Raw genomic sequence first — 23,168 nt, 5'->3', positions numbered from 1 at the left:
ATAAGCCAACTCTACAATATTATATTAAAAGTTGATAGTTAATGTGGTTGCTAAGTCCAACCTTATATAATATTGGTCTGCACATCTTACCATTGTCTCTCCCTGGCAGATATTATACACTATATTATACCAACAGAGGTTCTCGACTATTGAGGCCTCTGTGGCCACCTTGTGCCTCCGTGGATACCTCATAATGTTTGGTCCATGTGAGGAGAAACATATGGGAGAAGGGGTGCATATCTATGTCAACCTTTAGGCATATGTCTAGCTCAACGACGATGATTTTTTTGGGGTTGATCGATAATGGACATTACTCAAATTTATTAGGGTAACTACCTACCCTTAGTTCCTCCACCACTTAGGCCTCATTTGTATTTTCATAGGTTGAGTAATGAGCTCTGTAACCTCAAGATTATAATGACAAAGACTAGGTAGTAGAGGAAATTTCAGCCTAAAAGTTTCCATGAAATTTTCATGTACGTAATATGTAAACCAAGCAAAATACTTTAAATTTAAAAAGAGGTACACGTAAATATTTTGGAGGGAAAATCAAATAAACTACTTTTGTAATTGTATTTTTTGCTTATTTCCTTATAGATTTACTCAAATTTCTAGTGTAGACATTTGTTGGATGCATAATTAAATTCTGCATCTAATGTGTACCCATTATGGATAGTTTTAAGAAGACCCACACTAATAAAAAATTAAGATACAATAAGGAATACGTTGAACACACTTTTTTATTGTATCTTCAATTTTTATCATTGTGGGTCTCTTCAAAACTATGCATAATGGTTACTCGTTGGATGAAAAATTGAAGTCTAGATCCAACGAGTGTTCACACTTGAAATTTGAGTAAACCTATAAGGAGATAATTCAATATGGTGTTTGTAGACCAAGACTTGATTTTAACTTGACGCTCGGTCCATTTATTTATCTTTGTTATATGTATCCATCTATGTAAACTCTGGCTAACATTATTGTAAATTATGATGACTGATGTTTCTTTGTTTGGTGATATATATGTAAGTCAAACCCTAGATTTCTATAGGGATTTTGGACTCAAAAAATTCATCCATATGGTTTTTAATAAGGACGTAATTTTTTCATGGATTTCTTGAAGGTAATTTCTTAGAATTTGACTTTTAGATTCAAAACCCTACCTCTATTATTGTCCAGAGAGGTCTCTTTATGTATATATTTCATATTGAAATCTCGTTTTCACTGTAACAAAGTATTCAAGCAGATGTTTCACCCTATCTCTTAAAGGTAAGATACTAGTAACCCTTAAATTATTTTCACATATTATTACAAAGAATTTCCAAGTATTTTGAGACTGGACTAAGATAATTCTTCTCATTGTTTTTCAAGTTAGTCCATGGTAACACTTGGTTTTTGGTTCTGTGGCATCTCTAGGGTTAAATACTTACAAATTTACTTCTTTCTGTTATAGACAATATAGGTGATAAATTTCTATTATCATTTATACATTCTTGATGTCATATTCAAGCTTCAATATGTTTGTCTCATAGATATAATTTTGGTTATAGTTAGGGTATTTACAAAAAAGAAGGCTTTTAGCTAGTCAGTGCTTCCCATGTATCCGCGTATGATTATAATGAGGGTTCATTAGAACCCTTAGGGGTAGGAAGGTTAGTCATCATAATTGTAATGTTTACATAATTTTATTAAGTGTTTCCCCCCTTGTTAATTGAAATATTTGTATTGTTTTTTAAAAAGTACAGTTGTGGCCGGATGTTTCTTTCTTTGAACTTTTACATGATAATGTAATCACATTCAATGATTTTATGCTACTATTTTCTCTATTTTTCTTTTATGTCCTCCTTTCATGTATATAATGTAATTTCTTTATGTTCATGTATACTATTAGGTCCCTATAATACTAGTGATTCCCTCATTACTATTGTCATTGTATCCCTTATTGTTATTGTTATGCCCCTATTGTCCCCATATTGTTATTATTGTGCACCATAGAATCCCACTATTGTTATTTTTGTGCCCTTATATTATTATTGTTAAGTCGGCTGTGGTTATATTGTGACCCCATAGACTACTATATATAGAAGGGATGTTTTATCATTTGTATCATCCAAAAATTATTCACTTGTATAATGTAAAGGAGGTTTCCCCCTTGAAGAGGCTTATTTTGAAGGTGTTTATCTATCTTTTCTATCTTTTTGTGAGCTAGTTTAAAAACGTTTGGTATTAGAGCTTTGGATTCTAGGATTTCACTGCTCCAAATAGGTCATCATGGAATATTCGCTATAACTTTTGCACTATGAATTTTTAGAAGACAAAAAAAAAACCCAAGTGAGAAGAAATCGGTCTGAACCTCGGCTCCGAATTTTCGATCTTTTCTCGCTATATTTTCGGAGCTATGATCTGAGGAAGTTAGTGTTTTTGAGAGCTCCAAAATTTCATCTCAAATAGGTCATCATGGAAGTTTCACTCTGATTTTTTTTCTACGTAGGATCAGACCCTGAAATTTAAACGCATTTGAGCCGAAATCTTAGTGAAGCTCAGTTCCAAATTTTAGATCTTGTCTCACTATATTTTCAGAGATATAATTTGAGGAAGTTAGGGTTTTGGCAGATTCCTAAATTACATTTTAAACAGGTGACCTTGGGAAAAGTGACATAACTTTCTCTCTAAGAATCAAATTGAAATTTTATAAGAATCTACAGGAAGAGGACGGACCATACTTTTCTGTGTATTGTTTTTAGGTCCGAAGGTTGAAATAGTAAGATGTGGCACTTCATACAAGTTTTCTCTATTGAACAAGTATATAAGTAGGTCATCGTGGGAGGTGGGGCATAACTCTTTCCTGAAGAATCCAATTTCGATCAGACTGGTGGCATTAGAAAGAGGGAACAGAGGGATACTATAGGTCACAATTTCAGACCTCAAAGATCCGAAATTACAGAGTTATGGTCGTTCAATATCAAGCTCCTACAAAGTGAAAAAAGGTGTGTAGTTTTTCTTAATTTTTGAATAAGTTTGGTTTGAAAAATTAGTTTGAAGGAATTCAAAGGGCATAGTGAAGAATTATTATCAGTAATTGATGCCCCGAAGAAAGAAAATGGAAACACCTAGTAAGCAACCTGAAATGTCTAGCATGAATCATGAAGAAGAGGAAGAAATGAAACATGATATATCAAAATTATGAGAACAAGTGCAACAAATTTCACTCACACAAAAAGTGACAGAAGCTAAAATGGATGGTTTAAAGAAAGACGTAGAAGCTAAGATGTATGGTGTGGAAGCTAAGATGGATGGTTTAAAGAAAGGCGTAGAAGCTAAGATGGATGGTTTAAAGAAAGGCATAGAAGCTAAGATGAATGACGTGGAAGCTAATATGGATGGCGTGGAAACTAAGATGGATGGCGTGGAAGCTAAGATGGAAGATTTGACAAAAATTCTACAAGAAATGCTTCCTAATGGCGAAAGAGTAGTAAAGGAAACTCATGACGAGAACAAAATAAATGTTAATCATGATTTCATAGACTCTAACATTGGATCGAAGAACCACCATGTTCCAAAGATCAATATGAGGAAGTTTGATGGCAAGGATCCCGCAACATGGATACTACAGATGGAGCAATTTTTTGATCTTCATAATGTAAAAAACACACAAAAGGTATGCATTCAAATTTATATCTGGAAACAAATCAGTTTGTTGGTCTCGATGGCTTTGTCCTCGTAAAGAAATTGTCACTTGGGCTATTTTTATAGATGAAATGATAGCACATTATGAGGATACCAAAAGAAACACTTTTCTTAGCCAATTGATAAATCTCAAAAAAAAGGGTTCAATGATGGAGAACATTTAGGACTTCCAAAAATTGAATATAAGGGTAAAATATATTCCAGAGGAGCATAGGATTGATGTGTTCATAGGAACTTTAAAGGATAACATCCAACATGAGGTTCACCTTTGGTAAGTAATTCATTGGAGAAGGCGTTCAGGTTGGCAAGAAAAATGGAAAGAAAAATTATGGCAACAAGGAAGCCTACCACTCACAATCATAAAGATGAAAGTGTTGTTGCCCCTATCCATCCACAACCTACAAGGTTGACACCACAAAAATTGGAAGAAAAAAGAGCAAAAGGGCTTTGTTACAGTTGTGATAGAAAATACACTAAAGGTCATAAGTGTGCTGAGAAGAAATTATTTTACATAGATTGTGAAGAGGAGGAAGAAAAGGAATAAGAAACCTCAAAAGAAGAGGATATACACCAAGAACAAACCCTATAGAAAGAAAAAATGATTTCGACCACATCTTGTAAAGCATTGGTTAGAATTACCACTCCTCAAACTATCAAGATAGAAGGGCATATCAAGAAGAGAAAGGTAATAGTGTTGATTGATTCAGGAAATACCCGTAATTTTATTCATTGTAAGATAGCCAAGGAATTGAATTGCTTCCTATATCCAACACCAGACTCTCAAATGATGGTTGCAAGTGGAGGAACCATAACTTGCTCAGGAAAGTGCCATAATATCAAGCTAGTCATTGGTGAATATGTATTGAATAGCCCATTTCTTTCCATTCCAGTGGGTGGTGCTGATGTTGTACTAGGAGTCCAATGGCTACAATCCTTGGGTACAATAGCTTTTAATTTTCAAGAACTTTTCATGAAATTTTATTCATAAGGAAAGGAAGTTGAATTAAGGGGCATCGAAGGGAAACTAGGAAGGATAATCAGCTCTAACAGAATGACAAATCTTCTAAAGAAAGAAGAATGAGGCATAATTTCACAACTATGTTCACTAGATGCTCCCACATTGAAATCATATATTTCTCCAGATCTCCAAAAAGTCTTGGACAATCATTCAAAGTCATTTGAGTCTCCCAAAGGCCTCCCACCTATTCGTGATCATGGTCATGCTATTAATTTGATTCTTGGAAGTGTTCCTCCAAACATCAGGCCTTACAGATATTCCTATGCCCAAATGAGTGAAATTGATCGTATGGTTGCAGAAATGCTAGAGGCTGGTATAATTCAACCTAGTCAATGTTATTTCTCTGCTCCAATAATATTGGTTCACAAGAAGGATGGATCATTGTGCATGTGTCCAAATTATAGGGAGCTGAACAAGCTCACTATTAAAGGTAAATTTCCCATTCCTATCATTGATGAATTATTGGATGAATTGAATGGATCAATTTACTTCACGAAGTTGGATCTTTGTTCAAGATATCATCAAATGAGGATGAAGACTGAAGACATTCCAAAAACATCATTTAGAACTCATGAGGGTCATTATGAATTTTAAGTTATGCCTTTTGGCCTTACCAATGCACCTTCTACATTTCAAGGTTTGATGGATTCCATTTTCAAAGCTTTCCTTAGAAAATTTGTGTTACTATTTTTTTTTGATATACTAATCTATAGCAAGTCTTGGAAGGATCATGTTGAACATGTTGACAGAGTGCTCAAACTATTGGAGGAGAATAAATTATGTGCAAAAAGTTGTAAATGTTTCTTTTGAGTACAAGAGATGGAATATCTAGGTCGTATTGTATCTCATGGAGGTGTTAAGGTAGACCCTAGCAAAATTTAAACCATTAAGGAATGGAAAATCCCCACATCCATAAACCATCTACGAGGAATTATCGGGTTGACAGGGTATTATTGCAAGTTTGTTAAGAATAATGGGAGAATAGCAGCACCTCTAACAACATTATTGAAGAAAGATGTAATTTCATGGACACCATAAGCAACGAAGGCCTTTCAACATCTTAAAGTGGCAATGAGCCAAGCACTGGTCTTAGCTACACCGGATTTCACAAAAACCTTTATTGTGTAATGTGATGCCTTAGGAAATGGAATTGGTGTTGTTTTAATGCAAGAAAAAAGACCCATTGCTTTCAAAAGTTTTCTAATGAAAGGGAAGTATTTACACAAAGCTATTTTTGAGAAGGAAATGTTGGCAATACTACATGCACTTAAGAAATGGCAACCCTACCTAATGGGAAGACACTTCAAGGTAAAAACATATCATGGTAGTCTTAAATAATTTTTATAACAAAGATTGTCTTCAGAAGAGCAGCAAAAATGGGTCACAAAGATGTTGAGTTATGACTTTGAAATAATCTACAAAAAAGGGGAGAAAAATGTTGTGGCAGATAAACTCTCAAGAAAGGATGAGGATGTGGAAGAAATTCTTTGAGCCATTTCTATTATCCAACCAGATTGGACAAACAAAGCAAAGGATGAATGGAAGAATGACAAAGAAGTTTGGGAACTCATTCAAAAGTTACAACAAGATCCAAGTACATCTGATACATTTAGCTAGAAAAATGATTCGTTATGGTACAAGGTCAGTTATACCTATATAAGAATTCCCAGCACAAACAAAAGATTCCTAGGGAATTGCACAACTCTCCCTTAGGAAGGCATTATAGATTTCTAAAAACTTACCACAGGGTTAAGAAGGATTTTTTTTGGGATGGCCTTAAATCCGATATTCAAATTTTTTTGGCATAATTTTTGGTTTGCCAACAAAATAAAGTTGAAACAATTAAGACCCCAGGTCTATTAAAAACTTTATCCATTCCAATCCAACGATGGGAGGAGGTTTAAATGGATTTTATCATAGGTTTACCCAAGTCCGAAGGAAGGAGTGTTATCATGGTGGTAGTTGACAGATTTACCAAGTATGCAAAATTTTATGCATTATCTCATGCATTTAAAGCGAATACAATTTCTAGTGCATTTATGGAAACAATTCAAAAGCTACATGGAAACCCAAAGATTTTTGTAAGCGACAAAGATCCCATTTTCACTAGAATTTTTTGGACATAATTATTTTCTTGTCTTAGTACTCAGTTAGCTCATAGCTCATCCTATCATCCTTAATCTCATGGGAAAACTGAGATAGTCAACAAATGTTTGGAAGAATATCTTCGTTGCTTTGTATCTGATAAACAGAGACAATGGGTCAAATGGTTGCCTTTGGCTGAATGGTGATATAACACTTCCATACTGCAAAAAAATGACACCATTTATGCCACTTTATGGATATCACCCACCATCCATCATATCATATTTAAGAGAATATTCTAAGGTTCAAGTAGTGGGAGATCACATCAAGCATCAACAACAAGTTCTCCAACTCTTAAAGGATAACCTCACCTTGGCGCATAATAGAATGAAACAATAGGCAGGTCAACATTGCATTGAAAGAAGTTTTGATGTAGGTGATTGGGTATTCCTATGGCTACAACCATATAAAAAAATGTCCCTCAAGCAAGCTAAGAAGGATAATAAATTATCACCAAAGTATTATGGTTCATGCGAGGTGTTGCAAAAGATAGGTACTATGGCATACAATTTGGAGCTTCCTGCAGCTTCCTGAGTGCACCCAATTTTCCATGTGTCATGTTTAAAGAAGGTTATATGTGACAAGCTCCCAGTTCAAGAAATATTTCTAGAACTTAATGAGGAAGGAAAAATAATGTTGGAACCTGAAGCAGTCAAAGAAACAAGAACTTGACAGCTACGAAATCAATCAATTTCAGAGTATCTCACCAAGTGGAAGAACTTACCGGTTGAAGATTCCTCATGGGAGGGTGAGAATTTTATACAGAAGCATCTAGAACTACTCAAGCGATGAGGACAACACTTTTTTGAAGGAGAGGGGCATGTTAGGTCCCTATAATGCTAGTGATTCCCCCATCAGTATTGTCATTGTATCCCTTATTATTATTGTTGTGCCCCTATTGTCCCCATATTGTTATTATTGTGCCCCATAGAAGCCCACTATTGTTATTTTTGTGCCCTTATATTATTATTGTTAGGTGATATTTGGTTATATTGTGACCCCTTAGACTCCTATATATAGAAAGGAGGTTTTTTCATTTGTATCATCTAAGAATTGTTCATTTGTGTAATGTAAAGGAGGTTGCCCCCTCGAAGAGGCTTATTTTGAAGGTGTTTATCTATCTTTTTGTGAGTTGGTTTCATAACATATACAAATATCAAGGTAATATCATATTTATGGAATTATTAATTTTATTTACCTTCTTGTAAACGTGCATGTGTATAGGGTATTTTTACTACAACTTACATATTTTATTGACAATATATCTATATGAGCTATGTGATTATTATTTAGTTTAAAAGACATTAACTAGATTAGAGGCCTAGCGGACTCTTGTCATGGGGGACCACCTAAGGTTTTCCTTAGGCCTTACTATTTTTTTCTTGTGATTACCTATCTCTTGGTTAGCCAAGGAGGTTCCTTTCCTTGTAGTGGTGACGTAACATGCTAACCTAGGAAAATAAATTATACTTCAAAGAAACTATATTAGTTCTCATCTTATGATAAGTTTATTTTAATGATATGTATATATATATATATATATATATATATATATATATATATATATATATATATATATATATATATAGTGTTGCCAAGAATATGGCAAGTTACTACAAAATAAATTTCATTGTACAATGTAGTTTGTGTGCATATTTCTACTTCCCTTACCACCCGGGTATTTCTTCTACAATAGTCACATCTTTATAGTTTTCTCTTCATATCCACTTATACAGTGGATACCAAGGTTTGTCCCCGGATAGAGTTTCTTCCCCAATCCTTCAAAATAGAGTAATGCTTAGTATTACCTATTTGAAACCTTAAGTTAAATCCTCTATCCATGTACCATTTGTAACATTATTCTTCATTTTAATTTTATTGTCTAAAAACTGAAAAATAAAAGAAAAAGAAAGAAAGAAAAATAAAAAATCTATAAAGAAAAGAAAAAAAGTGAAAAGGGTATTTAAAAAAATAGATACACATATTAAAAGAAAAAGTGATGAAAAACCATTAGAAAAATTAAAATCTGCAAGCCAAATCAAATGGCACATTATATATTAAATAAATTAGAATTAATTAGTCTAAATCACAAAGTTTAAACGCGATTAGCTAGTTGTTAATAAGGTTGTTTCTGACTCGACTATTTTTTTGATATGTAATAATGATCACACTACAATCAACCATTGCAATCTATCTGGAAATATCGATGACTCACGATGACTTTGGACCCTCTTTGCCCCTCTGACAATTAATCAAGGGGTCGGGTGGTCCAAAAAGAGAATTCTTTACATCTCGCTTTGTATACATGTCATTCCCTCAGTGATTTCAAACCCCCCACCTCCTAAACAGCTTACAACTTACCCCCCCCTCTGAACTTCGCCTTCCCTCCTTCCCACCTAATAACGACTATCACTCCCACTCCCGCAAAACCAATCTACTCCCGCCAAGTGTCACATTCCTACCATGTTACTGTTAAGCCACCTAAATGTAATCGTTAGCCATATTTTTGACTCTACTCCATTAAACAAACATTCTTCAACGGTAATCACTCACACCCATAAAATAAATGAAAACCTCATTCAACTGTTCTTTCCTCTATTTGTTTGATGATATTGGATGGTTGAGCCTGCTACTACAAAAAAAATGATCCAAACAGTTTTCATCAAGGAAACTCTTGGGTAATTACAGTTTTATATCTCATTTAGTTTCAATATGCCTTTGAAGGGTAAATGAAAAGCCACAGTGGAGAACTCTATGCTCCCCCTTGTAATTGACCTGGACAATCAACGTTTAGTAGATCAACATTATAAAATATTTGAAACCAATTGTGAGTTTTTCCTTTACAAACTCCACAATTGGTTAAAGAAAAAATTTATTGACCTCAGTGATGAATTGAGTTTGTGGGACTCCTTCCTACCTCAATTCATTTTTCCACAAACCCGCCATTTCATAGAATTCATCTCATGGTGCCACTTCAGATACATACCCATTCAAAGAGATATTGTTGACAAGAATAATGATATCTTGTTCATAATTACCCCTGACTCCATAAGTCAAATTAGCTAGATAAAAAATTCAACCTCTTTGTACCCCTTCTCTGTAGATTCCATCATGGAACTCTACAAAAACATGAATTTTCCCCACAGAGCCAAAATTTTTGAGACATTTTTGTCTGAAAATCTCTAAGTACTTAAAACATACCCTCTTTATTGGTCCTCAATGTTTCTAGAAATGAAAAAATTAATTATATCTATAGTTTCTTGTTTATTGGGCTATCAAACCGATAAATGGCTTGATGAAGTAATTATAGGTTTTCTATCAATATACTCAGGAAGAGAAAGGGCTTCAATTATTTTTCATTACAGTGAATTCTTAGCTGAAGTCATGCATGAAAATTTTCTTAAATATTGTACAAAAGGAGTTTTCAATCATGCTTCCGTCTTGGTTTACTTGGTTTTATTTCATCAAGTAGATAGATTTCAATTTCCACTACAAAAACTTGATGAACAGGGAAATGCACATTCTGTGATTCATTGGACTTCCTTGATAAGGAAGAATACCAATGAATTCACATTTAATGATTATGTGGACCAATTTTTGTACAAAGTTTCTTGCCTACTTAACAGTGATATTGAACCTAGAATTGGACCTGAGATTAAGAGAATTCTACATCTCAATGAACAAACAAAGACAGGTGATTGGTACATGTATTAGAATTACACTTGATAGATCAGAGTGTATGGATGTGAATTTCCTCCATATAAATTGCCTAAATTTGTTCCCATAAGAATTTTTGCATTAGAGTATATTAGGCAAATGATAAATATCGATGAATTGCACTTTGTGTCAGCCAAAAAGAATTCTTTGTTTAAAATCAGAACACATGTTGGGTCTTTCATTTGTAATTCCATTACATCATCAAAAGAAGAAGATCCTCTCCTTAAAAAAATGAAATTTAAAGTTAGTTTCACTTGGTCATATGATCTTTTAGGAATTATCTCAAAGTTGAAAGTAGAGCGGAAAAATACTCCGTATACTCACACTCCTAGACCTGAAATTGAGAAATATATGAATCAAGATGAATGGAAAGAAAATATATTGCAGGAGGCAAAAGGAAAACTTCTTTCCTTTTCAACATCACAAACTCCAATTCCACAGGAAAAGTAGCATAAAAGACCAAGGGAAAGTGTTTCCCCTTTAGTCTTAGAAATTGAAGGGAAATAATTCTAAATATGCAAAAAGAGGCAGAAAGCCAATCCAGTGGAAGAGTCTTTTCAAGAAGAGAATACACAGTCTAAAATAGTCTTAACAAGTCCCTATGCTTATGCTTTCCCTCAAAATCAAGAATTTTTTATAAGTTCACCATCATCTTCAGCTTCTCAAGAGCCACTAGAAACATCTCAACTAGGAGAATTAGCTCGTGATTAGGCCGAAACAAGTATATTTGCAAGATATAAGTAAACAAAAAAGAAGAACGGAATCTTGAAAGCTACAACCTATCCTCAGTTCTGGAAGAAAACAACATCATCAAAGCACATACCTCTCTCTACTTTTGATATTGAGAAAGGAAAAATGCAAATAGCTTTCCTTAAAACTGAAGTTCCTTTTCCTAATACTGCAAATGACTACAAAATGTCTATTTTCTCTTTTAACAATGATCAAATCCATCCTATTGATCTGATGGACTTGCATAAACAAACATGTGAAATGCTATATTCTACTTTGACAAATTAAACAATGGAAACCTCCAAACTCTAGTCTTCAGTTAACAATATTCAGTCTCAATTAAAATTAGAAACAATATCTTCTTTTGCAAAGGACACCAAGATAAATTATTTAGAGTATTTGGTGATTAAAATGGGATATGATCCAAGTAATGTAAAATCTATCGAGGAGATCATTAAGAGAGAAAATACTGATATTACAACCTTAAAAAAGCAAGTCAAACATCCATCTACTGAAGATCCACAACCAAAGGAAGTTGCTCACCTAGAAAAGGATAAAGAATATATGTTTAAAATCAGCATTGAACAAAATAAACATATTAATGAAATGGAGATTGAAATAGAAAAAGTGTTAGATGAAAAAAAATAAGAATCAACTCAATAAAGAGTCATTCCTCTCACGGCAGTTGCATTCACATGTACATCAACAATAGGGGCTTCTTCTTCAACATCTACTACAATAGTGGAGACATAGTATACAAATACATAAACTGAGTTAATCAAAGCTATGAAAGATTTATCTATCAGAGGGTAGGAGATTGAAGAACTAAAAGATTAGATTAATAATCTCTAAGAACAAATGTTAAAAATTGATAATGTGTATCTTTCAGAGCTTCAGAATTTTCATAGATTAATTGAGAGGATTGAATTTCTAGAAAATGAATCTACCATGGCACAGACAATTGCATAAGAAAAGGAGAATATCTAGGTAGTGATTAATGAAGCCATGGTAGAAATTTGGCCTTCAATTGAAATTATTTTCGAGCAAGAAGAGTTGGTGCAGAAATCAAAATAAATCATAGAATAGGTTAATCAGGATTTGGGATAGAAACCAGGTGAAGCTACTGCCTTAATAAGAATTTTAAATACAAAGAAAAAAGAAGAAATGGAATAATATGAGGTTGCAAATAGAACTGAGACAATTGTTGAGGTAAGAACAGTTCTTACTAAAAGAAATTTAATGCTATAGTTGGAGAAAAAATGTCATAATTTTTAGGCCAGCATTGACAAATTTCACAGAAAGTTCAATATACTACATCAAAAAGGACTTCTATGTTTAAAGGGGATGGGAGATAAATTAGTTTAGCTAGAGGATTATCAACAAATGTTGTATTCCATAGCAAGAGATAAATCCAAATTTTCCACCATAAATGGAACTATTACAGGGAAGGCTTTCATGGAAGGTTTGAATGTTGACCTGTTCATAAAACATGAAATAAACCAACTATTTATAGTAAAACCCACATTCCATAAATATACCAAAGTGGATTAAACTTATAAAAACTTAATCAAATTTTCCATCCCAGATGAAGAAAGATGGGATAAATTATACCATCTTCTTCTCTAAACAATTATTAATATTTAGAGGCAAAGAAACATCTTTTTCAGTCCAAGTCATCATTGAAATCCTCAAAATCAGTGCAAGAAAGCTTAAGAAATTTATTTTTCCTATTTTTTTTTACTATTTTTGTAAACAATTTTTTAGATATTTTGTAATGAATTCTTGATATTTTGTCAAGTATCTTGGGGAAAATTGTATAAATACTTCATGTATCGAAGTACAAAGGGTTGAACCCTTGGGATAAGCTATCAAGAAAATTTGTATTCATCTAAAGTTCTATGATTTTAATGAAAGGATTCTGAATTTGCTTCAAAACAGTTGTGTTCTTGTAAGCTATTCGTTGTTTTTCATTTCATATTATAAATTTCTGCATGTATTTCATTTTGAATGAAGAAATTTGGGTAAGATAAGGTTGAGCATCAACCTATCTGAAATCCCCTATGAAGTTATAATATATTACAGAGATTAGTTTATTGCATTGTTTGTCTGAAGTAAGTCCTCTACATCTTTAAATTGTCACTTATTCATGAATTTAAATATATTTTTCTTGGGCTGTAAACATTGGTTACATGCATATTTTCCATATGGTTAATTAAATAGTCTGTCTCATTTTTTGATAGGCCATCGACTCTTTGATTTCTTCCTTACACATCTCTTTCAAAGAAAAAAAAAAATTGAGAGGTGGACAACAAACCCTTTAATTATATCATGATTAATTAAGATTCAACACCTATTTGAATTAGTTTAAAACATTGTTCATCCAAACATTTTAAAAACAAACAAAATATTTTAGATGCTCTCACTTGATTCCTAACATAGAATTATATTCAAAGGTACAATAATACCCACAAATTTTCTACAACAGAATAATCCAACCACACATATATATACAAATATTTTATTGGAAAAATAGTTAGCAAGGTATATTCATTTACTTACATAATTAATTAAACTAAAACTTCCTACTTATTTCACTCACAGATATGAACTACATGAATAATATATTTATCCCAAATTTGTCTCCAAGAACTCATATTACTTATATAAAGAGTTCCTAAAAAATATATTAAAGAATGAAATGTTCCTCCCAACCATGAACTATTTGTTTTAGTCGTTTCCTCCAAGCTCCACTCCTCCTCGACAGGTGATGAGCCCCAATATTGCAATAACAATGCTACAATGCCCAAGGCTACCAACTTAAATTATCAACCTAGGGTGCGTACAAGATTAAGTGGTGTCCACATTATATGTGTAGCATGCAATGTGTCCTTATTTCATTGATCTAATGCAATGAAGTGAATGTCATAAAATCTAACCTAAACTAGTTGCAGAAATCGAAATTCTTATCTATTTGCGGGAATGAAAAAGTTACTCTACTTTGCATAAATGTAAAGGTTAACCTACTTTCATGAATGTAAATTCTATTCTACTTGCAAAATGTAATTGTTGTATTGAAAGGAAGCCAAGTCTATGCAACATAAATATTAATGTTGGAAATGGAAACCCTAGCTTAAGATGTATGAAACAAAACCTAATCATGAAATCATTCTTCAGTCATTGCATTCAAGATAGATTTTGTCAACATATTTCACAAGGTATTTCATAAAGTAATCATGATTATGCTCTTCAAGTCATGAATCAATCTGCTAACCATAATTGTAGAGGTGAATTGCAATGGATAAGAGGTAACGCTTAATAGGTCTTTTGGTCCTACTCAATAATGGTTCAAATCCTAGAGGTCATTATTCAAGCCTAAGGGAGAAAACCCAATATTTTTGAGTAGATATGGTCAAGTTTAAAAATGCTACATGACTGCTACAAGAGTGAGATAACTTGTCAAATGCCCAAGTAAATAAAATGAAAATTATATGGGAAAATTTTTGTTATTAAGTAGAATGTCCTAGGGCTCTATTCCAGGTGGAATCACTCCAAAAAACCTTGATTAACATGTTCTAAAAAATAGCACCTAAAAACCATAAATTCAAGAGTTAGTGAGCTAGTTAACCTACCAATAGCCTAACCTAATCAAGTGAAAATTCTACGGGGTAATTTTTTTTTATCAACTTGAATGTTTTTATGACCCAATACAACTATAATAAACTCAAATAAATCTCATTAACATGATCTAAAAAATAGAACAAGATTACTACTATTTTTCTAAAAGAGACTTCTAGAAATTCTAGATTTGTGAACTAGTAAACCAATCCAAGTAGCTCAATTATGAATATAAATTCTTAAAGCTATTATAAAGATGAATCATGATTTTTAATCTGTAAATAACCTACAAAATAATACACTTCAATCATTTAGCTAGTATCACCTACAACAAAAGAAGAATGAATAGTAAATGCAAAAATAAGAGATGCAAAATATATTCAAAGGATATAAATAAAGTGTACAAGAGGGATATTAGGCTCATAGGATGGCCAATACCAAGGAAACTCAGAGTCCTATGAAGGATACCAAGATTTAGAAGCTAAAAATGGCACCAAAATTCATTATTTGAATCAATCCAAGTACATCCCTACTAGAAATGAAAGTGGAGCTACTAAATAACAAGTTTTCTCCACTGGAAGACTAAGAAATAGATGCCCCTAGAGGAAAATTTTGAATTGGTACTTTTACTAAGTGATGAGGAAGCATTATCCTTTAAAGGAGGAAAATTTCCCCTCCAATATCCCTCAAAAAGTGTATCTAGTTCCCAACACTAGGATTTTGCAACAAATGACAGGGAGCACCTTCCTAGATTTTCTCAATGACTAGAGCTCTAGAATTTCTGCAATAATTTCATAATATATTATTCATTTCTTGTCCAATATTGGTCCTCCTATAGCATGGATCAAGCCTATAAATTATCTCATCTTCAAAACCTTCATAATCTTCCCAATATTCTCATAATATTCTACAAAAATAAATAATATTAGGCACATAATAAGCAAGGATAAACCAAAATCCTAAGGAGCCATTAATACAAAAAATTAAATCTATGATGTGCAAGAAAGGGGGTAAAATACATGTGCTAGGTGTTTATAAATAATCAAATGGCCCTAATAAAATAGTCAATTATGGGGCCCGTCATCTCCCCCTTACTGAAACTCTTGCTCAGCCTTGAGCAACCTAGCCTTGTTTTTCTTTCCTACCTTCGTCATGGTGTCCTTTGGTATATTATTGATGTCTTAGGAAGTTGTAGAGGTATTTTATTCTGAATAGAAATCAACCAGGGATGGTCCTGCTCTAGGTGACCACTCTTAGCCTAATACAAATTTGATAGGAAAACATGGTGTTGTTTTCCTACATCTACTACCTTGTTTGACTTTGAAATATGCATCCATTTTAGTTATGCCCCTCTCTTTTTCCAATTCGTATAAGATGCATATTGCAAATTTCTCATGAATAATCCTTCCTTCTTTCAAAAATTTATTATAGGAATCTAAGTTAGGTTGTCGTTCACACTCTTGGAATTCCTGGGGGCTTATTTCTACCTCTTTTGATGTTGTTTCCTCCTCCTGTAGCCCTTATTCTTGATCTTGTGGAACTTTTTCTTCATCACGTGAAACTTTTTCTAAATATATTCCTTCCTATAGTAGCACTGCCTTTCTCCTATAGCATCCCTTCTTTCTCCTGTAGCACCTCTTCTTTATCATGTAGCAAGGTTGTTTGTGCTTTTAGTTTCTTAGTTGTTGTTGATATAGTGATTAGCCTTGTCATGGATGTCACATGTTGTTTACCCTTGTCTTTGGGGGAGTGACGTCCTCAATTTTCCCTTTCCTTGGCCCTAATTCATTACTTGTTGGCTGGATAACTCTTCAATTTTGATGGGGAATATTGAAGGAGGTCGAGGGTGATGACAAACGAGGCTAGGTGAAAATGAGACTAATGGTGATTAAAACAATGTTAGATGAAAATGAGGATAGTGGGAGATGAAAATGAAGATAGGTAAAGATTGAGTTTGGTGAAGTATTTAGCTTGTGGATGGCTGCCTTTATTGACCACTAAACTTAGACACATAAAGGAGAAATTCAATAGAACCCATGAAGCCCAAAGGATGCAATTACATACAATGCATACTTGTGGAGCTACTTGATCATGTTGACGTTTAGGATTGGAGACTTGTTCTGCAAGCATCGTTGGAGCCAAAGACTCTATTGCAAGTGTTGCATGGTGGCCTAATTCATGATTGGTGCCTTTTGTAATAGGTTTCTTGTTAATGTGTTGATCCTTCGATGGCTACATGGTAGATCTGGACATGAGAAAAGCTATTTTTGAGTGTCATCTAAGATGTCATTATTGACTAAAGCTCGATGATGAAATTCTTTTCATCATGTAAGTTCTCTTTCGATAAGATGTTGTTTCTTTCTGGGTGATCAAGAATCTAGTAGTAGTTAACAAAGGGTCCTTTAGCTGCTCAAAATCAAGGAAATGACTCTCCATTGCCTTCATGATGGTTGGTTGTTTAATCTGATAATTCTAACTGTGTCCTGTAGGGTAATTGTAGACTGCTACAAGAATGTATTTCTTCCTATAACAGTCACAAAAACCATTATATAAAAACAATATCCTTCAGATAATTCTTCCAAAACAATTAATAATTCATGATCAATCTATGGACATGGATCAAAATCCCTGGTTGTGGTGAAAGTAATGAAACAAGGGGTGAAAATGTGTTTTTTCATGAACAAAGATGATTTTTTTTTATGGAAACATTACTAAATGGTGTGGAGGATGGATGATGGAGGTTTGGTAGACTTATTTCTTCAATCCTCCAAGTGAAAAATAGGATATTACCCCTCTCTATGTCGGTCACAATGTTGTAGTAATTATGGTCACTACTACAACAATTCTGGGACACTCATGTAGAAGAATTGTATTATCCATATCTTTCAAATGGTAGAATGGATTAACCAAAAAAAAATGAGCGTGTTTCCATAATCCTTAGTAACCTCTCCATAAAAAATCTTGGCTAATGGAAGCAAAAATATCGAGAGAAAATAAAAATGGCTATAGGTGATGGAGGCCAATTTCTCGAAAATTTTGAACTAGAATTTGCTGAAATTTCTTGAGCATGTTACCATCATCCATATTCATCTCTCCATCAAACATATAGGCCAATGGATGAATGGGTTTTAAGATATGGAAAAAACATTTGTTTCCCTATGAGACAATCCTATAGCAAAACAAAACCTTCCAATAGAATTTAAGGACAGTGAGGAAAATGAATGGGAAAGGATTGGAAATGATGGGTGGATGTTGGAAATGGATGAGGGTGATGGATTTACATAAACTTGGTCCTGTTGGCGCATCTGAGAAAAGGAAGATAAATCCAAAGTTTGACTTTCTTTCACTAGGTTTTTTATCAACTTTTTATCTTTTGGTGCTAACTTTTTCTTGTTGTCGCAAAGGCTGGAGAGAACCTACATTCATCAGAGAGAGATACATGAAGCAAATATTTTATTTCTTTAAATTTTTTTATTTTTTTTCTTATGTCTACTGGCTCCCTTAATGAGGTTTTCAACTAGTAGGTATGCCTAGGTGCCTCAAAGGAGGATCTCACCTAGGATTTTTTCTTTTCCTCTTTTTTTCTCTCTTTCTCAACACATTGATCACCTAATGGAGGTTAGCAATAAATGAGCCAATATCAGGCGCCTTAAAGGATGTTTTCACTAGAGATTTTATTTTTCTTCTTTTAGCTTATTTTTCTCTTTTTCCTTTTTTAATTTTATTCCTCTATCCTACCCTAATTTAAAAGAAAAATATCTTTCAAGCATAGGAATACTTCAAATGGAGTCATGTGCATAACAATATGACAGATAAACTCATGTGTAGTTTCGAAACATATTATTTGATATGTACATGAATATTAGAGAGAAGATAATTTGAATATGATCATATCAAGCATTCTTGAAGAAGAGAGTGATGTTCCTTCTTATTGATTTTTTGGAACCAATCTTAAATATAGCTTTGATGCCCTTGGTTCACTTGTTGGTTTATATCATCCTGTATTTTTTTTATTCCATGAAATTCGTCTCTTCTTATTTTTGTTGATTACTATTTTTAACACATGGGTTTTATAAACATTTTTGGGCACTGCAACCCCAATCAAACATGTCCATAAACCAAGGGCTCCTAAGTCCCTAAAAGTGTTGTTCCATACCCTAAAAGAACAAGGTCAGTTGATTACATCATCTCCTAGAAGTTCTCCACGGGAAACTGCTTAGAACTGGTCAAAACTGGACCATACAAGTTGCTCAGTGCTAAGGGTGCGATGCATCCCACCTGCCCAGTGTAAAGGGTGCGATGCATATTGAAAAGCCCTTCTGTAGGGTGTGATGGGCGAGAGTGGACAAATGGCAGAGACAGTTTGTGAGGTGGATGATCACAAAATATTCCAGAAACTTCTCCTATGACACTTTCCTCTCTGAATTTTCCCAGGGATGAGTAAGAGATCATCAATCTCCAAGTGGAATCAAGAACTATCAGAGAGAGGACACTAATCAAAGTCCCAAAAGCTGATTCACCCCCCTACAATCATCTATATATGGATCCCTCATCTTAGAGATCTAGAGGCTGGAATTTTGGATCTTGTAAGGAAGTGTTGTTGGTTTCTTGTTGCAATATCATAGTGTTGGGTGATCTAAGCTTTTCATGAGGTGAAAGAAGGGCTTTCACGCTGGAGGATGACGTTGGGTCAGAACAATTGGTTGTAATCCTCTTTGCTATTCCTGATATTAATAAAGCTATTCAGGTTTTCCTCTACATTATTGTATGTTTGATGATATATGCATTTGTGCGGTCAATATACATCTGGTCCTATATTGTTTATGATTGTAGATCTCTATTCTTCGATAGTATTACGCTACTTTGATTCCACAGGTGCTCTTTGAATCTGGGTAGATGAAGGAGAAGCAGCAAGGATCTGTCAGAAGGGAGAGGAACCGAGCAAGGAACCAAGCGCAAGACTGAGGTTGGTGTCCTTCATTCCACTCTTATCTACTTCTCATAAAGGAAAACAAAAGTAGTTTTAGTTTGTTTGTTTCTAAGATAGCTACCAGTCTTAGTGGGACTAGCAGCTCCGAGTGGACACTAGATTTCCCGATAACAAAATGGCGACTCCACTAGGGAGCGAATAGATTATTTGTTTGTCTATATTTGTTTTTTTTATAAACTTATAGATGGAGCCTAAAGTCAAGCCAACTAGCCTTCGAACTGCATTTTCTGTGGAAGTGCAAAGTAGATCAATGCTGCTTCAGTCTATCTCCGGGTTTTGTTTATAAACTGAACAATCGATTTGCAAACTTTCCAATTTCCCTAGTGGTGGCTCTAGTAACTTCATTAGATCAGCCCTTGTGATTTCTATTTACTGTACATCACTTGCCCGGCCAAAATCCCTGAACTGAGCTACAAAAAATGACCCGAAACCCAGTTAAAGTCTCGTCCGTGGACCATCACACCTTTTACTCTTGGGAATCTGGATGCATCGCACTTCCCGTGTGAAGTAGGTGCACTGCATTGCACTTTCCCTGTGTTGTAGGTGCGTTGATCAGACAAGACCTTTTCTGCCCTCATATTTTGGTTTCTGTGTTCACTCTCTTTAGCTCTATTCAGGAGTTTTTCTGTCTGCGATCAGTATACCACTGTGGAAAGCCCCTTCCCTTCCATCATTCTGCCTCCATTATGCAAATAACTGTGAATGTTTTTATGTATTTTCCGCCATTTTCAATTCTCTTTCACAAAGTAGTAGCATAATCGAACTATCGTCTTTTGATTTGAAAGTGTCGCAAGTCTCATTTTCTATCAAAGAAAATAATTCTATTGTTCTTGATGGTCAATTATACAGTTAATCTTGTATTTGATTTGAATTAGTAGTTTTTCAAGTGTCGAAAGCAGTTTTCAATTCAAACTAGTAAAGTGTCGTCATTATCTTACTTTCGTTTTTGAAGAGAAATTTGTTAGTACTATCGCTTTGAAAAGATAATTCAGATTTGTACTTGGCATTCTTCTTTTCATTCGCACATTAAGAAAGCTAAAAAAAAATACATGCATGTGCATTTGCATTTAGATTGCTTGTTGGTTTGATTTAGGACTGTGCATCTAGTGTGTGCTCTCTGCTCTATGTTGAAAGAATATCATCTCTCTTTCTTTAGTAGCTAGGATTTTCATTGCAAAAAGAAGATTAAACGATTGTTTATCATCTTAGATTGCATTTTAGGAATTGTACATCTACATCACGCGGTGAACCTGAAAGGAAAATTTCTTAAGAAATAACAACTGTAAAATAAATTTAATGAACCTAAAAAACCTTTGGAACCTAAGACACAACATCTAGAAGTCTAGGCTAGAGACGTATTCTGGCGTCGTAAAGCCTAGTAACTATCGTTTTCACTGTTGGTTGGGTGATTCCTCCTCTTTCAGACGAAAAGTGCTAGTACATACTTGTGCTCCAACGTACCATCGAGTATATATTGGGAGACCACAATAGGCTATATCCTTTATCCATAGGAAGCTGTGTCTGCCGCCCTATCGATAGAAATGCACTGAACACAACATTCGGGAAGATTGACTATCGTATCGTAAAAAGTATTCTACAATTTTGCAAAAGGTTTGGTAATCCCTCTGTCTAGATTTCTAGAGTAGTTTCTTTCGTTCCTTTTAAGACTCCTTAAAGGAAAAGGTTCATCTGAGCACTTGTCACTTCAAGGTCATTAAAAATCGAAGGCGACTAGAGTCATCTTTTATTTTTTCCTAACTCTTAAAAATTGAAAAAACAAGTTGTGTCAAAGCATCTAAAATTCATTTAATTCGAAAACATTTTCCCTTTTATTTTTAGTTGATCGAGTAATCTGCAATCGTGGAAGAAAGTTAATTGAAACCCCGTCGTTCGCAGAGACTTATGAGTCAACCGTCTTTGTCTACAGAATCAAAATCATTCCGAACAAAGCGAACTCGTTTAACCAGCTCAAACTCCCCTGGTCAGGTTGGAACAAATGTTCTGACACCCTCGAACACTCTGGTTACTCCAAACACTTATGGTACCCATGCCTTTACAGAAGAAGTTTTGCAGCCACGAGAGGATAGTAGAACTAATCCTAGTGTGAGGGTAAACACTTCTATACCTGAACTGGCTCCATCCATAGCTGATTCGGAAGGTGTTGTTCCCCAAACATCAGTTGCTGCGGAATCTATACCTTCTTCGGCATCGAAAATATTTTACGGACATGATGGTCTACCTCTTCCACCCAACTTGATTGCTATAGAAGAGATTGTGGAGGATCCACCATCTAGTACTCCATCGCAATTTGGAGTAGGGGTCACTCTATATCCTTCTTCGTCAGAAATTAGTGTACCATTATTGGAAGTTCCTGTAGAATCACTAGGAAACCTTTTGGATAGACTAGATATGTCTGAACAACCATCGACATCTAGGATTGTGTCATCTAACACAGCAGCGACAGAACGTCCTACTGCTACTCCGACAATGTTCGTCGGCGTACCATCTGTCGCAACTAGATCTCAATCACTAGATGGGATCCATCCAGGGGCTATTTTGACGGTATGGTCTGTTCCCGTTTGTTCATCCGAAACAATATCCGGAATCTCTTATGTTGGGTCTCACCAAATTGATCCTTCACAATGTCAATTTGGGCAGTCCGGTCCTTAAAGGCAAATAATTCCCTTAAGCACCAGATTACCGCTGTATGGAGGGCAATGTGCCCTTTCATTGTCGCCTCCAAGAGGTCAAACATACGAGAGTTCGCAACAGAATTCAGGTTATGCTGGAATTACATCTAGTGGTTGGATACCAATACTACCTCAACAACCAAGAGTTGTATACTCAATGCAACAAAGTATGCCTATGTCAAATATCCCTACTACACCGGCTATTGTGACGGTGTCGCAAGTACAAGCGTTACCTGTTGTATGCCAACCTCAAGTCTCTTAGGTCGCAATCCAATAGCCCCTTGTCCCTGTGACGCCACCATAATCATCGGTTAGTTTCTCCTTAACTGGAGTGACCCAGGCTCAAACAGGTACCATTACCCCTCATCTCGGTCAAATAGCCATTGTTGGGCAATAGCACATGGTCTCACAACCATGGCTAGTGCAATATCAACAACCACAGTTCCAACAAGTTTACCAAGGATCTGAGCACCAAGTCTTTGCAAATAATGGGCAGCCGTATATTTAAAATGGACAACATCAACCATTTCATAATGGTTATGCCCATCAACCTTATCAAAGTTATCAACATCAAATG

The sequence above is a fragment of the Pinus tabuliformis genome, chromosome 5_1, assembly GCF_031772625.1.
Source record: "Pinus tabuliformis cultivar Carrire ecotype Pingquan chromosome 5_1, CPIR1, whole genome shotgun sequence".
Lineage (NCBI taxonomy): Eukaryota > Viridiplantae > Streptophyta > Pinopsida > Pinales > Pinaceae > Pinus > Pinus tabuliformis.
Note: the sequence above shows the minus strand (reverse complement) of the source record.